The sequence below is a fragment of the Grammomys surdaster genome, unplaced genomic scaffold, assembly GCF_004785775.1.
Source record: "Grammomys surdaster isolate TR1022 unplaced genomic scaffold, NIH_TR_1.0 126189, whole genome shotgun sequence".
In the NCBI taxonomy this organism is placed as follows: Eukaryota; Metazoa; Chordata; class Mammalia; order Rodentia; family Muridae; genus Grammomys; species Grammomys surdaster.
In genome coordinates, this window is record NW_021620995.1 from 3,949,587 (window position 1) to 3,964,240 (window position 14,654).

General features: G+C 40.8%; 1 non-coding gene across 1 annotated transcript; it reads left to right on the plus strand.

Annotated features, from left to right (window-relative positions):
* Positions 1-6,716: 6,716 nt before the first annotated feature.
* Positions 6,717-6,860, plus strand: LOC114613157. The gene has a single exon (XR_003710142.1). It is a non-coding gene; the product is annotated as a small nucleolar RNA SNORA48 (small nucleolar RNA).
* Positions 6,861-14,654: the final 7,794 nt, after the last annotated feature.

A 14,654-nucleotide genomic window follows, 5' to 3' on the forward strand; every position in this document is an offset into this window, starting at 1 on the left:
AGGAAGAGGAGGAAAGGAGGAAGAGGAGGAAAGGAGGAAGAGGAGGAGAGAACGGTGGTTTACATTCTATCCAATCATTTTAGACATTAACAGCTTCCTGTCTTGCCAGAAGCTCTGGTAGAACTTCACTGGAGAAAAACAAAGACTGAGAGTGACCCATTGGAGCACTGGGTTTTAATCTGTAGGCCGAGACTCCTGTGGGGGATGGCATATCAGATATTTACATTACAACTCATAATGGAATCAAAATTACAGTTATAGAGTAGCACTAAAATATCTATCAGTTCTGCAATGTGAGGAACTGTATTAAAGGTCACAGCATTAGAAAGGTTGAAAACCACTGAGATAGAGGGTCTCTAGAAGTGCTGGGACTTTCCTATGTTTTCTTCTCCTCTCAGAAAAACAGTGTATTTCTCTTTCCTGAGAACAGGAGGATGTAGAAGCCTCTGTTATGCTTGAACATTGCATTTAAGAGAAGATGTCATGGCATTGTTCAATGGGTCCAGAGAATTAGTCTCTCTGAATGTTCATTTTAGATATTTGAATTTCAGTCTAAACCATTTAATGATAAAGAAAGTGAAACCCAACAAGTTTAATGTTTAGCTAGTGAGATGTTTACCCATGGAACAAAAACATATACAATATTTATGATCACTGCAAATTCTACCCAGCTAAAAATTCTGAGTCAGAAGGACATAAGTGAATGGTTTTGGTTTTTTACCTAGTCATTGAACAACAACATGTCTAATTATTGACTGTTTTAAGATTGGGCCAAAGTACTCCCCAAAGGGTGTTGTGCTAAGAACAAAGTAGCCTAAAATATCCCATACACCTAGTGGTAAAGCCTGGACTAACAGAACAGGTTCTAATCCTGGACTAATAGAAACACTTCAAATCTGTTTGGTTTTTATATCTCCCCCTTTGATAATGGGTATAATAAAATTTTCCTTGCTCTCAGGATATTGACACAATAAAAACAAAATATAAAAAAAATCCTAGAGTGCTTTGTCAAGTACAGACTGTTGAAAGTAGAGCGTCCTTGGCAATGTAGCCATGACTGTTTCACTAGCAGTGCTCTGGACCTTTCCACAGGAAACGAATGCAAATAGTCATCACAGGAAAAATCTTTCTCACTAAAAGCCATTTCTCAGGAAAAAAGAAACTGTTATTGTGCATACAAGTGTATGTACACACAAGCATGCACACACATGCGTGCACATCAGTATCACTCAATTGGATGTAGTAACCACAGTTACAAAACCTAGCACTTGGGAAGTGGAGGCAGGAAGATCAGAAGTTCAAAGTTTTCATTAACTACATAACAAGGTTGAGGCCAGCCTGGTTAAAGGACATCTGTCTCAAGTAAAACTAAAAGAAGAGGGGGGAAAAGGAGAAGAAGAAACAAGGAGAGGGAAGAGAGAGGAATGAAAAAGAGAAAAAGAAAACTAAAACAGGAAAAGAGACAAAAGAATACAAAACAAAACACAAAGAAAACAAATGCTACGAAAAGTTAATATTTGTGATGAGCATTTTCTAATAGCTGAGACAGAAGCATTTCAGGGTGACAGAAGGACAGATTTTTTTTAAATCAGGGCTTCCTCCTTTTACCAGTCTCCAGAACCTCATCTTCTTTCTCGGTCATTACTTGGTGGACCGGTAGCTAGCTTGGCCTCTGGGCTATTTCCAGAACTACCATCTTCACTCAAGAAGCTCTCTTCACCTTCATGATAATTCAGGGAGACTCTACCTTGACTGTAATCCTGGGATTGGGGTTTCCACATATAGATTTGGTGGGGTGGGGCTCAAGAATTTACCCTATTATAGCAAACCCCCCTTTTTTCTGAGACAGAATTGCTGTCCTGGAATTTGCTCTGTTGACCAAACTGGGCCCAAATTTACCTGCCTCTGTCACCCTCGTACTGGGATAAAAGCCTGTGATACCATGGCCAGCCTACAGCAACTATATTTAAGATGGAACATGAAAACAATTATTTATGTAAAAAGAGACCACAGAGGAGTACTATGTAATAATATTTTGAAATAATGGAAAGAAACAAAACCACGAGGTGGCAGAACTTCAGTTTAAACAGAAGAGAGATATAGATGCCCTGATTTCGATTCCTGATATGTGGCTGGTGGAAATGAATTTGCAATGGAAAATAGATGTTGCAGGAATACATAGCGTCACAAGGGAGAGAGGAAATTGATATTAGATCAAGCTCCTGTCTCAAGAGCTATTGGAATTTGATGGCTGCTGTGGGCGGGACAGTCAGTTTTCAGGGACGCAGCCATTGGTCAGTTGCCCATGCTCTGATAGGTTGTTCCATACATGCCTGTATAGGTAGCACTAAGTAACTCCGATTTGACAAAGAGTACATGAAGTTGGAAAGGATTGAAAGTGGTGGGATATAGAGAGACATTGGAATGGAAGAGGGGGTGATGGATTTGATCAAAATGTTTTATATGTGTTGTCTGTGATAAAGACACCAAAAGTCACGTGGGGAGGAAAGAGTGTATTTGGCTTACATATGCTTGGTCACAGTTTACTGCTGGAAGCCAAGGCAGGAACTCAAGGCTGGAACCTGGAGGCAGGAACTGAAGCAAGAGCTTTGAAAGAATGCTAATCACTAGCTTGCTCCTCATGACTTGCTCAGCCTGTTTTCTTATAGTACTCAGGACTACCTGTCTAGTGGGGCACTGTGCCCAGTGAACATGGTCCTCTCCTGTCAATCATCAATCAAGAAAATGTCCTCCAGACTTGACTAAAGAAAGTCTGAGAGAGACATCTTCTCAGTTGACGTTTTTCTTCCCAGATAAATCTAGCTTTTGTCATGTTGATGAAAAGTCTTAACCAGAACATGTATGTATGAAAAACCTCAAACAATAAAAAAATATTTAAAATAATATGAGGGAAAAGCCTTATAGAACACTTTAAAAACAGTTCACTCTCATAAAAAGCCAAGGCACAGGATATCTCTGGGCCTTTATTGAAGAAAGTATTGAAGAGTTATCTTCAATAACCAGGAGCACCCAAGAAAACAATAGCAAACAAACAAACAACTCCCCCAAAAAACCAAAAAACAAAAACCAAAAGACAAAACAAAACAGAAATGACGGGAAAGGTTGAATATTTTTAACAAACAGAACAAAGACTACAGCAAAAAAAGAGATCAGCGTGTGGCAAAAAGGAACTGTGCATGTTTTCTCAATTTAGGGAATAATTGTTAGAAATAATTGGGAATAATTGATAGAAATGGTGATTGTTTCATCTATAATATCAGAAATACAATTTTATTAGACATTATTTCAGGTTGATAGACGAATAGTAGGCGTGAAAGAATATTTAACCAACACTAAGAAGTAACAATTTTATTTATTCAAAGTGCAGACAAGGAGCTGTCAAAAACACAGAGGAAAATATGCCATTATTATCACTGGCTTTTCTATAGAACTAATGGTATAAAGATAAATAGGAAAACAAAAATGTAGAGTTTCTTAAATATAAAAATATCACACATGCACGAAGCAGACTACTGTGGGACGACTTTAAAAACTACCTCCCCTTAGATAGAACAATACGACAGACCAAAAGCCAGACACATCTTTTATGTCAATAAATGTAAATGAATTTGACCCACCTAATATAAAGAAAAACTTTTCACATTGGAGACCAAAGGAACCTTCAAACTTTGTTCTGCATTCAGGAGCCACATCTAAAAGTTTCAGAAGAGTTAAAATTAAAGTCATTCTTGAGATGTCAATATCAGATACAGTGGAACTCAGGATGAAAAGCGCTTTACAATAAAGGTCTTTTATAATGCCAAAGGGGACAATTGATAGTGAAGATATAAAAGTCATGAAAATCTATGCTCCAACCAAAAGCAGTAACAGTCATGAAGCTGAAATGGTAGAAATTACAAGGAGAAACGAACAAAAACACACAAGTGTAAGAGAGCAAGGTCTTAAAAAATCTGGAAAACTTTATTTTACTTTAAAAAGTAGCAGCTAATATTTATGTTTTCTTACTGTGTACAACAACATGTTCTAGAGAACTGCTTACATTTAGCTAAATAGCAAATTCATTTCATTAATTAGTATTTTTGAGATGAGAGCATATAATCACTATTTCATATTTCAAGAATATAATATCTGTCTTACATTGCTTTCTATTGTGATAAAACACTGACCAAAACCAACCTGGGGAGGATAAGGTTTATTGGCTTACAAGTCACAATTTATCATGAAGGAAAGTCAAGCAGGAATTCAAGACAAGGACTTGGAAGTAAGAACTGAAGTAGAGACACAGTGGAATGCTGTTATTGGCTTGCACTTCAGACTCATGTGCAGCTATCTGTCTTAGACTTCCTGGGACTAAATTCCAAGAGTAGCACTGCCCACAGTGGGCTGGGCCCTCCCACATAAGTCATTAATCAAGAAAATGCTCCAACACACTTGCTTACAGTCAATCTGATGGAGGCAATCTTCAGCTGAAATTCCCAATTCCCAGATGACTCTAGTTTTGTCAAATAAAAAAACCCAAACCTTAAACTAACAAAGCACAATATCTAAAACTATAGCTACCTTGCAGTACAACAGGCCTCCTGAAACTAATTTCTCTTATCTGCTTGTAATTGGATCTCATTTAAGTAACTCTCTACCTCTACCGATAAATGCAATCTTTGGTATCAATCATTGAATTTGGGCTTCTGGAGATAGCTCAGTCAATAAAGGCTATGCAGTAAAGGTTCAGACATACATATATGCGTTCCTCATATAAACATGTACATACATATTCAAATGTATACACATAAATACGTACAGAGAGAAATAAAATTTGATGAATGTTAAACATTGATCCTCAATGATCAAAACATGTCTATTTCAAATGTCTATGAACTCATGAAAATTGAAATATTTTAGATCACACAGTAATCATCAGTGGATGTATTTTATCACAAACAACTTAATGATCATGATCAAGCAAAATCAGAAATAAACCAGAAAAACCAAAGATAACTTTATGTGATAATACAAAAGATTTAATTATATAGAATTAATATACGCAAGTAAGAAAAAATTTGTAAGGTACTTTACTTGTGACAAATACCCACAAAAGGGCTATAACACAAAATTACACAATTTCTAAAAGTAAAGCAAAACCAAAGGAAAAAACAGAAGTATGTATTAATAAATGAAAGTAAGTTTAAAGAACAGAAAAAAAAGATGTTTGAACCTTGAGTCTTGGCAGAAAAAGAAAAGAAGAATGTGTTTTATTAAGGAAAAACAAGAGGAATATAATTGTATAAATTAGAAAGTGACAATGTGAGAGTAACCCCAGAAGGAAGCCATTCAAAGAATTCTAAGATTACTCAACTCTATGCAAATAAATGGAAAAATCTGGATTAAATGAATAAATTACCATAAAAAGATAGGCAGTTCGAGCTTACCAATTTTTAAGAAACACTCATTGTCAGCGATGTCAAACAAAACAAAACAAAACAAAACAAAACAACAACAACAACAACAACAACAATACCCTAACCAGCAACAGACAATTTTATAGGAATTTCTGTGAAACATTTCAGAACAATGGTTTGTGTGCCACTGGCTTGTTCCAAGGACGCAGTCAGTTTAAGTTGTAAGCCTTAAGTTGTGTTTCTCGTGCTGGCAAGATCTACACGGAGAATTAAACACAGAGGAAGGACTCATACAGAAGGCTTAACATACGGGAAAGCCATTTGTGGAGATCATCATTTAAGACAGCACTTTGCGTCCATTAATTTCTTAATTTAATGTGGTCTTGATTAAAATACTAGGGATGTATTTCACCTAGAAAACTTGCTTCTAAACTTCACATAGAAAAGTACAAACAGCGATAGTAACAAGAACCTCAATAATTAGACATGATTCTTTTGTATGTAATTTAATTTTTGCATACAACATATTTCTATCATGTTGCCCATTCTCCAGTTTCTTCCAGATTCTCCTCACTCCCTTGGACACTCAACTTCATGTTCTTTTTCTCCCTTTAAAACAACAACAAAAATAAAAATTAAAAAAGGAGCCGAGGGGCTGGAGAGATGGCTCAGTGGTTAACAGCACTGACTGTTCTTCCAGTGATTCTGAGTTCAATTCCCAGCAACACCATGGTGGCTCACAACCATCTGTAATAGGATCTGATGCCCTCTTCTGGTGTGTCTGAAGACAGCAACAGTGATCTCACATACATAAAACAAATCCCTAAAACAAAATATAGTAAAAAAGACAAAACATGTCATAATGAAACAAACTACCCTGCCTTCACAAATGGGGACCTATGAAGAAAAGGAGGAAGAGAGATTGTAAGAGCCACAGGTGGTTGACTTCCAAGGAAGCAGTGTCTTCCAGATGTAATAGCGTGATGCACAGAAGAACTCACAGGCTGAGGCAGCACACATAAGACACGCACACGCTCCAGATGGAAGGAGTCCCAGCACGAGGAGGAAGTAGACACAAGCTACCATCCCAATCCAAGAAGCTATCTGCAACTGATACCTGCAAATCAATTTTCTCCCATGGAATGTCAGAGGGTATATCAACTACGCTTCAGGGAAGGCCTCATGCACAGGAATAATTAACCAACTCAAAACATGAAGATTCTTAATACAAGAAGAAAAAAAGAGAATGAGATAGTTATAGCTCTATCAGAAAATAGGTTGAACCAAAATATTATAAACACTCCCTGGCAATGGGCAAAGGGACACCTTGTTGGTGGGGGTGTTCTTATGTCAATCAGGGGCAGAGCAGATGACAGTCCTTTGTTCATCCTAGCTTGATTTCTGGCTTGGTGACCAAAGCTGTTTAATGCCTAGGACACATACAAATCAAATCAAATTCAATTGTGTCAGCACAGGAGGAGGAAGACAGAGACCCACAGACTGCCGTGCCACCCACAGACCTGACCTCCATCATGCGGAACAGGCGAACAGGTCGACCATAGACACATGCTTGTTGCCACACCATGCAGCACAGATGAAGGATTTCACCCAGAAGAAGTTGTTTGACCCGCCTGCAGCAGGAGCTACCACAATGTGTGAGTATGTGGCGGTCAGTTGGGAGAAAAAGAGAAGTACAGTAGTATGAACATTATGGAGAGAGATGGAACTGAAGGCTTGATGGTAGAGAGAAGTAGCTTGTTACGTTACCCACTCTGTCACCTGGGGTTATGGTGAGGTAGCTTGCAGCCTAAACCACCACTGAGGCCCATGTCTGAGTCCATGGTTACAAAGCCGCAGGGGTCCCTGTTCGTGTGTGTGGCTCATGCTATGACTAGAGATCATAGGGATGTCCCTGGTTGGGGCAGCCTCCGGGGACCAAGTCAATGTTCAGGATCTGTGCTTAACTGACCCCAGCCCGCACTGAATGTAGTGCTCTGGAGAGTTGGCCCTATCCTTCACTGGCAGCAGCCCACGGAGAGTGGGCTCTGTGCCTTGCACAGGCAGCACTGTAGAGCTGGCTCTGGCAGTGAGGAGTGTGGGTGAGCCAACCCCGAGGGGATCCTGAGGGCATGAGTGTGGAAGAACTGACTCCTCCGCTGATGTGCCATGGGACGGCACTGGTGCAAAGGTGATGCTCACCTCCCTGCCCCTTGCCACCTCTGGCAGTCAAGAAAGTTGCCTCCCGTGACATGAGCTTGGTAGAACTTGTCACCAGCAACAGCGCTCAGGAGAGTGGGCCCTGCACCTCGCATGGACAGCACAGCAGAACTGATCCAGGTGTGTGTATGGGACAGATGAACCTCCCTAAGGACAGAGTGAGGGAGAGCTGGCCTCAACACTTCTCTGCTTTGAGGTGGTAGGTGTGATGCCCTCCAACCCCCCACCTCCCTCACTGCACCACCTGCAGCAGTCGGGAGAACACGGGTCATGAGAGTGGATGAGCTGGCCCTGATCTTTCCTGGTTGCAGGACTTGGGAGAGCAGGCCCTACACCTTGCCTGGGCAGTACAGTAGAACTGGCCCTGGCGGAAGCGGGCGCATGTGAGCTGACTTTGAGCTCAAGAGCTCGCCCTGCCACTCACCTGGCTATGAAATGGTTGGGTGTGGGGGTGATGCCTTCACCCTTCCTCCCTCACCACATACTGTAGCAAGGGGGTCATGAAAGCAGGATCCCCCCTTACTGCCTCCTAACTGGCAGTAGCACTAGGGAGAGAGGGACCTGCACCTCACCTGGCCAACACAGTGCTGGGGAAGGCACAGGTCAGCCATCCCCGAAGATCTGTCTCAGCCCCTCACAGACTGCAGCACTTGGGAAAGTAGTCCTCAAACCTTGACTGTGAGCCAGGCTCTGGAGGCATGGGTGCAGGTGAGCGGGTCCCAAGGGCATGAGAGAGGGGAGCTGACCTTGCCTTCTGCGGATGGTGGCATTAGGTGGCCTAGCTGGAGTAGTGCATGCAGAAGAGCTCATCTGGGAAGAACTGATGAGCTAACCGTCTCAGTTGCCACCCAGGCCCGGATCCAGGGTTCTGAGTTGGACCACCCCAAAAAATCTGTATCATCTGCAAATGGTTGGGAATTCATGAAATGGCCAGTCCCGTTGACCCAAAGCTTCAGTGTCTCTACAACACAGGCTAAAACCAGGATAACTGGGAGGAATTTCAGTGAGGATCTAATACTGATGTCATAGAAGTCAAGGTTATCAAACCAGACCAATGACTCATGTAATGAACATTTGCAAGGCAAGATGGCTATACAGTACACAGAGGGGTATACTGTGTGACACACGGTGACGTACAAGAGCTTTCAGGATGAGATGTTTTCTATGCTTTGTTTTTGTTTTATTGTCATTTGTTTGTGTGCGTGTTAGGAGAGCATGGGGAGATGAGTGGGAATGGGGTACATCATGTGGAACTCACAAAGAATCAATAAAAAGCCTTTTAAAAAGTAGAACAAAACTAGCCAACTGTGATTTATATAAATGTTCCAAAATGTATGTATTTATCTGTTTAAAGAAATTTTGCCTAGTACTGTTAGAATAACTAATGTCTCTTGATAGAATTTCAGATGTCATTTATATTAGTACATAACTTTATTTTCATAATCTTTAAATGCTTTAGGACAATGTGCATTTCAATGTCTTCCATGTTTACTGAAATAAGCAAATTCTAAAATCAAAATTAAAGAATATATCGTAAACAAAGCCATATATCTAAGAATTTAATCTTTTTCTAGAAGCAGCACCTCCAATGATCTCCCATCAGGCTCTACTTCTTAAGGGTACTACTACCTCTTAGCATCTTCAAGCTGAAGATCAAGCTTCTATCACAGGAATCCTTGGGAGACAAGCTATTTTGAGCAGAACACCTCATGGAAAACAGGATTGCCCATTTTCTAGATCCCTGCCTTACAGTATATGCCTCTGCTACTGCCTCCATTTGATGATAAACAGAATACATGAACATTTGTCACTTGTGGTTAGAGTGGGCTACAGTGAGAGGTTTTGTCAATGTGATTTTTATCTATTTCTTTATCTATTTCTATTTCACTCCTTTTATCGATTTCTTTTTCATACTTGGCCTCACTTTGTGGTCTTAGGTGGCTTAGAGTTCACTATGTAGACCAAGATGGTCTTGAACTCACAGAAATCTGCCTCCTAACTCCTAGAATAAAAGGCATGCAGCACCATGCCCAGCTTGATTAAGCTTTCTAGTAAGCTGACTTGTCAAAGAGAAAGTGTCGTGGTGAATATAGTCTAATTAAGTTGAGCCTTTTGAGGAGGCCTTACAAGCTGTCACTTTAGTTTTTGATCTTAGCCATTCTGAGGGGTGTTAAACAGAATCTCAGAATAATTTTGATTTGCATTTCCCTGATGAGCAAGGATGTAGAACATTTATTTAAGTGTTTCTCAGCCCATAGAGATTCCTCTGTTGAGAATTCTCTATTTAGCTCTGTACCTCATTTTTCACTGGATTATTTCGTTTGCTGGTGTCTAATTTCTTGAGTTCTTTATATATTTTGGATATTAGTTTTCGACTGCCTGGTTTGGCCTCAGTGGGAAAGGATGCACTTAGACTTGCTACCACTGGATGTCCCAGGACAAGGTGGTACCTAAGGGAAGGGCTTCCCTTTCTCTGAGGAGAAGGGCAGGGGGGAGTATTTATAAGATGTAAAGTGAATAAATAAATAAATTAAATAAATAAAAGACAATAAAATCCAAAAGGAGTTTTAGATTTATTTTACTTCATATGTATAAATGTTTGTCTGCATATATGTATATACACAATGTGGGTGAATGAGGACGTTGGAAAAGGGTGTTGGTTCCCCCTGAAAATGGAGTTATAGGTGGTTGTGAGCTGCCAGGTGGGTTCTGAGAGTCAAACTCAGATCATCTGCAATAGCTACAAGAACTTTTGAGGACTGAGTGTTGTGAATTTGATTTAATAGATTCCCAAATTATATGGGAGTTCGCATATCTGCTTGTAAGTTGCTGTGGGTTCCTGCCCCTAGTTGATTTTGATTTGGAAATAAAATTCCCAGCAGCCAATGGCTGGGCAGGAAGACAGAGGCAGTATTTTTAGAATTCTTGGGCAAGAAACAAAGGAGAGGGAGAAGGAGAAGCCACCATAAGAAGGGTGTAGGGCTCTCTCCTCCAGCTGAGCAAGATGCTCAAAGGAAAGGCCAAGGGGAAGAAGGTGGCACCAGCCCCCGCTGCCATTGTCAAGAAACAGGAGGCCAAAAAGGTGGTCAATCCTTTGTTTGAGAAAAGGCCCAAAAACTTTGGCATTGGGCAGGACATCCAGCCCAAAAGAGAGCTAACACGCTTAGTCAAATGGCTCCGCTACATCAGGCTGCAGCGGCAAAGAGCCATCCTCTATAAGTTGCTCAGAGTACCTCCTGCCATTAACCAGTTCACCCAGGCCCTGGACAGGCAAACAGCTACTCACCTGCTTAAGCTTGCCCACAAGTACAGGCCAGAGACAAAGCAAGAGAAGAAGCAAAGGCTACTGATCCTTGCTGAGAAGAAAGCTGCTGGCAAAGGGATGTCCCAACTAAGAGACCACCTGTCCTCTGAGCAGGAGTCAATACAGTCACCACCTTGGTGGAGAACAAGAAGGCTCAGCTGGAGGTGATTGTCCATGATGTAGACCCCATTGAGCTGGTGGTTTTCCTGCCTGCCCTGTGTCGGTGCCCTACTGCATCATCAAGGGAAAGGCTAGGCTGGGGATCTTGGTCCACAGGAAGACACGCACCACTGTTGCCTTCATACAGGTTAACTCAGAAGACAAGGATGCTCTGGCTAAGCTGGTGGAAGCTATTAGGACCAATTATAATGACATATATGACAGGATCCGTTGTCACTGGGGAGGCAATGTCCTGGGTCCTAAATCTGTGGCTCAGATTGCCAAGCTGGAAAAGGCAAAGGCTAAAGAACTCACCACTAAACTGGTGTAAATGTACACTAAGTTTTCTGTACATAAATATAGTTACAACATTAAAAAAATGGGGGGGGGGACGTAGGACAGACCAACCTGGAAACCTGCAGGAGGGTGAGATGGCGAAAACGTAGGTGCAAAGGGAAGGCGGACCCAAAGGTGCTGCCCAGCAGGGCCCAGGGCAGCAAAGATAAAATACAGATTTATTAAGTGTTAACTCAGGAATATCGGAGGGGAGAGTATGCTAGCAGCAAGGAGGTTTGGAAGTGCCTAGTGCATATTAAAAATAAGCTGGCATGTGTATGTCTTTCATTCAAGAATCCAAAACATTTGGGCAGGTATAGAGGAGGCACGCATGTATGCACCTTCTCAGCGCATAGAGTAGATTTAAGTGTTTACTGCAACAGCTTAACCATATCTCCAGACTTTAAATGAATAATATACACAACCACCAAGTTAGAGAAAAAAAAAATCCGAAAGCATAAATACAAAGAGAGCAAAAATAAAAAGTAACTAGTAACTCTATAATTGAAGAAAAACTTAAGTAAGAAAAATAAAAATGGAAAAAGGCATTATTTAAATTGAGTCTAAAGGTTTTAAATAAAAAACAAGATAGTTGAAAAAAAACAACAAGATAGTCAAATATCAGTCAATTCTGACCAATGGGGAGAAAAAGAATTCATTAGGAAACATTGGCTGAGCGAGCAGGCTGCAGCTCTGTACTCATCCTCAGAAAACTGAGAGAAAGAGGGCATCCCAGGAGCTTTAACTCAGGCAGCATCCCAGGTAAGGAAAAAGCAACACTTGCTCCAAACAGGGGGTAACCGGGACCCACTGGGACCCAGGAATTCACTCCTGGCCTGGAGCGCGAGCTCCATCCGATCTGGGCCCGAGCACTCAGCAGATCCCGGGAGTCAGCTCTGCACCCAATCTCATAGAACCTAGAGGAAGCGGCTCTCAGGAGCTCTAACCCAAGCAGTATCTTAGGCTAGGAGGTGGCATTACTTGCCCCAAACAGGGAGCAACCGGGACCCACTGGGACCCAGGAATTCACTCCTGGCCCGGAGCGCAGGTTCCTTCCGGTCTGGGCCCGAGCACTGAGCAGATCTTGGGCCTCAGCTCTAACCCCAGCAGCAAAACCCATCCCAAACAGTTCTGACACAACCTAGATAATAGGAAAGACGGGCTCCAGTCAGAGACAGTACAGATAGCACAAAGGAGATCCAGATGGCAAAAGGCAAGCTCAAGAACACAAGCACCAGCAACCCAAGGTACTTGCCATTATCAGAACCTAGTTCTCCCACATTAGAAAATCCTGAACTCCCCATATCACCAGGAAAGCAAGAACCAGATCTAAAATCACTTCTAATGATGATGATAGAGGACTTTAAGAAGGACATAAATAACACTATCAAAAAAATTGAGGAGAATACAGATTAAACATGATGAATTCCTTAAAGAAACACAAAAATCCTTTAAAGAATTACAAGAAAACACAAATAAAAAGATGAAGGAAACGAACAAAACCATCCAGGACATTAAAATGGAAGTAGAAACAATAAAGAAATCACAAAGGGAGATTACTCTGGAGAAAGAAAACCTAAGAAAGAAATCAGGAGTCATAGACACAAGCATCACCAACAGAATACAAGAGATAGAAGAAAGAATCTCAGGTGCAGAAGATACCATAGAGAATATTGAGACAACTGTCAAAGAAAACTCAAAATGCAAAAAGCTCTTAACACAAAACATCCAGGAAATCCAGGACGCAATGAGAAGACCAAGCCTAAGGATAATAGGTATAGAAGATAGTGAAGATTCCCAACTTAAAGAGCCAATAAATATCTTCAACAAAATTATAGAAGAAAACTTCCCTAACCTAAGGAATGAGATGCCCATAATCACACAAGAAGCCTACAGAATGCCAAACAGACTAGATCAAAAAAGAAATACCTCCCGTCACATAATAATCAAGACACAAAATGCACAAAAATAGAAAGAATTTTAAAAGCAGCAAGGGAAAAAGGCCAAGTAACATATAAAGGCAAACCTATCAGAATTACACCTGACTTCTCATTAGATACTATAAAAGCCAGAAGATCCTGGACAAATATCATACAAGCCCTAAGAGAACATAAATGCCAGCCCAGGCTACTATACCCAGCAAAATTCTCAATTACCATAGACGGAGCCACCAAGATATTCCATGACAAAACCGAATTTACACAGTATCTTCCCACAAATCCAGCATTACAAAGGATAATAGCAGAAAAGCCCCAATACAAGGAGGGCAATCATACTCTAGAAAGAGCAAGAAAATAATCCTCTTCCATCAAACCCAAAAGAAGATAACCACACAAACGATGTCTCCACAATTAGCAAAAATGACAGGAAGCAACAACACCCTCTCCTTAATATCTCTTAACATCAATGGACTCAATTCCCCAATAAAAAAGCATAGGCTAACGGACTGGATATGCAAACAGGACCCAGTTTTTTACTGCTTACAGGAAACCCACCTCAGCGACAAAGACAGACCCTACCTTAGAGTAAAAGGTTGGAAAACAATTTTGCAAGCAAATGGCCCTAAGAAACAAGCTGGAGTAGCCATTCTAATATCGAATAAAATCAACTTTCAACTTAAAGCTATCAAAAAGGATAAGGAAGGACATTTCTTACTTGTCAAAGGAAAAGTCAACCAACATGAACTCTCAATTCTGAATATCTATGCGCCAAATACAAGAGCACCCACTTTCATAAAAGAAACCTTACTAAAGCTCAAAGCACACATTGCACCTCACACAATAATAGTGGGAGACTTCAACACCCCACTTTCAGCATTGGATAGATCATGGAAACAGAAACTAAATAGAGATACAATGAAACTAACAGAAGTTATGAACCAAATGGACTTAGCAGATATCTATCGAACATTTGACCCTAAAGCAAAAGAATATACCTTTTTCTCAGCACCTCATGGTACCTTCTCCAAAATAGACCATATAATTGGGCACAAGACAAGCCTCAACAGATACAAAAAAATTGAAATAATCCCCTGCATCCTATCAGATCACCATGGTCTAAGGCTGGTCTTCAAAAATGACAAAGACATGGAAAGCCCACATTCACATGGAATCTAAACAACACCCTATTCATTGGTAATCTGGTAAGGGAAGAAATAAAGAAAGAAATTAAAAACTTTCTAGAATTTAATGAAAATGAGGACACATCATACCAAAATCTAT